Genomic DNA, 3,553 nt, shown 5'->3' with positions numbered 1-3,553 from the left:
ACAGTCAAAACAAAACAAAAAAAAAACTTTGTGGAAAGCCTCACCAGTAGAATGGATGAAGGAAAGAACAGAATATCTAAACTAGAACTCCATGTGGCAGATCTAATACAGTCCAACAAAGAAAAATACAAGCCAGTAGGAAAGTATGAGTGGGAATTTAAAGATACCCAGGACACTATGAAAAGATAAAACATTCAGGGTAGGGCTGCCACCCACACCCACGCTGGGGGCATGCCCTGCTCCACAAGGTCAACACCGCCTCCCCCAGCAAGCGGGTCCAGCCTGCCAAGGAGGGCGGCTGGTGACTCTGCTTCATGGGGCTCTCAGAGCACACCACGGCCCCCACCCGAGGGTCCATGCTGGCCGCCTGCTACGACCTGCACAGTGCCTATGACTATACTGTGCCACCTATGGAGAAAGCTATTGTGAAACAGACTTTCAGAGAGCTGTTCCTCCTGGATGCTTGGAAGAGTAGTTCCACGCTCTGGCTTGGCTGTAAAACACTTCATCGGTGTAGGAGCTGGTGTTATAGATGAAGATTATAGAGGAAATGTTGGTGTTGTATTGTTTAATTTTGGGAAAGAGAAGTTTGAAGTAAAACAGGGCGATTGGATTGCACAGCTTATTTGTGAACGGATTTTTTATCCAGAAATAGAAGAAATTCAAGTGCTGGATGACACTGAGCGGGGTTCGGGAGGTTTTGGTTCCACTGGAAAGAATTAAAAGTTTGGGCAAGAATTGAAAATGAAAAAATGAATAGCTTTTTCTTAAGCATGAAGAGAGTTTGTTTAAAGTGTTTTGGTGTTAACGTTTTTAAATATAATAGCCTAACTGGATTTTTTTCTGGTGAAGGACAGGATACCTCTGTTAGGATCATAGAACAGCTTTGTGTTTTCTATAATTGGCAGCTGCATATGAATCTGTTGTGATATAATGCAAACTTTTAAAAAATATATTTAATGCTTTCAAATTTAAACCAAGTATATTATTCTAAAAAAGAATTCAGGGTAGGAGAAGAATTTCAATCCAGAGGCATAGTAGGCATTTTCAACAAAATCATAGAAGAAAATTTTCCCAAAATTGGGAAAGAAATGCCACTGCAGATACAAGAAGCTTTTAGAACACAAAACCTGGAAAGAGCCTCTCATCACCATGTTACAATTAAACTACTAAACACAAAAATCAAATGAAATATATTGAAGGCAGTTAGAGAGACAAAGAAAATCACGTACAAAGGCAAACCCACAGCAGATTGCTCAATGCAAACTTTAAAAGCTAGAAAGAAGGGCTTGGAATGATATACTCCAAGTTCTGAAAGAACAAATGTCAACCAAGAATAATTTATCCTACAAAGCTAGATAGATATCAAAATTGAAGAAGAAATAAGTACATTCCACTACAAAAACAGGTTATAGAAATTTATGACAATTAAACCAGCTCTACAGAAAATACTTGAAGGAATCCTTCACACTGAAGAGAAAGCAAAACACTCACAGGAGGAAATAGAAAAATAGACCACACTCAGATAACAGTTAAAACAAATGAGTAAAAGGAAACAGAAAACACTACAAAATAAGAAGAATGGCAAGAATAAATGGATACCCTTCAGTAATAATTCTTAATATCAATGCACCATCCAAAAGACACAGGCTTGAAGACTGGATTAAAAGGCAGGATCCTGCCATTTGTTGTCTCCAGGAAACTCATTTCTCAGTAAAAGATAGACACTACCTTAGGGTGAAAGAATGGAAAATGGTATTTCAAGCAAATGGGCCCAGGAAACAAGCAAGAGTTGCTTTCCTAACATCTGACAAGATAGACTTCAAACCAACATTAGTGAGGAAATATAAAGAAGGTCATTTTATACTGATTAAAGGAACACCCCAGCAGGAGGACATTACAATCCTAAACATATATGCACCTAACATGGGAGCTCCCAGTCTCATCAAACAAACACTATTAGACTGAAGGTCACAGATAACATCAAACACAATTATAGTGGGAGACTTCAATACCCCATTCTCATCACTTGACAGGTCATCCCACCAAAAAATAGAGAGACATCACAGAACAAATGGACCTAACAGATATCGACAGAACATCCTATCCAAATGCTGCATAATATACATTTTTCTCAGCAGCACATGGAACATTCTTAGGCCATATATTAGTATACAAAGCAAATCTCCACAAATATAGGAAAATTGAAATAATCTCTTATACTCTATCTGACCACAATGGGATTAAACTATAAATCAGCAACATGAACCAACATGAAAAGCTACAGAGCATATAGAAATTCATAGAGACCAAACAGTACACTATTGAGTGATCAATGGGTCATTAAGAAGTCAAAAGGAAATCAATAAATTCATAAGATCAAATGATAATGAGAATACAACATACCAAAATTTTGGGACCAATGAAGGCAGTCCTAAGAGGGAAATTTATAACTCTAAGTGCCTATATTAAGAAATTAGAAGCCGGGCATGGTGGGGCACACCTTTAATCCCAGCACTCGGGAGGCAGAGGTAGGAGGATCACCATGAGTTCAAGGCCACCCTGAGACTACAGAGTTAATTCCAGGTCAGCCTGGACCCGAGTGAGACCCTACCTTGAAAAACCAAAAAAAAAAAAAAAGAAATTAGAGAGATCACAAAGTAAACAATTTACTGCTTCACCTTAAGGCCTTGGAAAGAGAAGAACAAGGCAAACCAAAAATCAATAGATGGGAAGAAATAATAAATATTAGAGCAGAAATTAATGAAATGGAAACAAAAAAACAATCAAAATAGTCAATGAAACAAGGAGTTAGTTTCTTGAAAGGATAAACAAGATTGATAAACCCTTAGCAACTCTGAACAGTAGAAAGACAGAACAAACAAAAATTAATAAAATTAGAGATGAGAAAGGCACTATTACAACAGATACCAAAGAAATTCAGAAAAGCATAAAGACATACTTTAAGAATATACATGCTTCTAAGTATGAAAATCTGAAAGAAATGGATGATTTCCTTGATTCATATGATCTACCAAAATTAGATCAAGATGAGATAAACCAATTGAAACCTATTACAATTACGGAGTTCCAAACAGATATAAACAGTGTCCCACCTAAAAAAAGTCCAGGCCCAGATGGATTCACGATACCAAAACCAAACAGACAGAACAAAAAAAGATAATTACAAACCGGTATCCCTCATGAACATAGATGCAAAAATTCTCAACAAAATATTGGCAAACAAAGTACAAGAATATACCAGAAATCTTATTCACCTGACCAAGTAGGCTTTATCCCAGAGTTGCAGGGATGGTTCAACATACACAAATCAATAAATATAATACAGTATATAAATGGACTGAAGGACAAAAATCACATGATCATTTCATTAGATGCAGAAAAGGTATTTGACAAAATCCAAGATCCTCTCATGGTAAAAGTTCTACAGAAACTGGAAATAGAAGGAACATATCTCAACATAATAAAAGCTATTTATGACAAACCAACAGCCAACATACTAAATGGGGGGAAACTTGAAGCTTTTCCACTA

General features: G+C 36.8%; 1 pseudogene; it reads left to right on the top strand.

Annotated features, from left to right (window-relative positions):
• Positions 1-231: 231 nt before the first annotated feature.
• LOC101614372 lies at positions 232-723 on the top strand (annotated as a pseudogene).
• The last annotated feature ends 2,830 nt before the right edge of the window (positions 724-3,553 follow it).

Source organism: Jaculus jaculus, chromosome 14, assembly GCF_020740685.1.
Source record: "Jaculus jaculus isolate mJacJac1 chromosome 14, mJacJac1.mat.Y.cur, whole genome shotgun sequence".
NCBI classification, from domain to species: Eukaryota; Metazoa; Chordata; class Mammalia; order Rodentia; family Dipodidae; genus Jaculus; species Jaculus jaculus.
The sequence above is the reverse complement of the archived record's forward strand: the minus strand, read 5'-3'. Positions and strand labels throughout refer to the sequence as shown.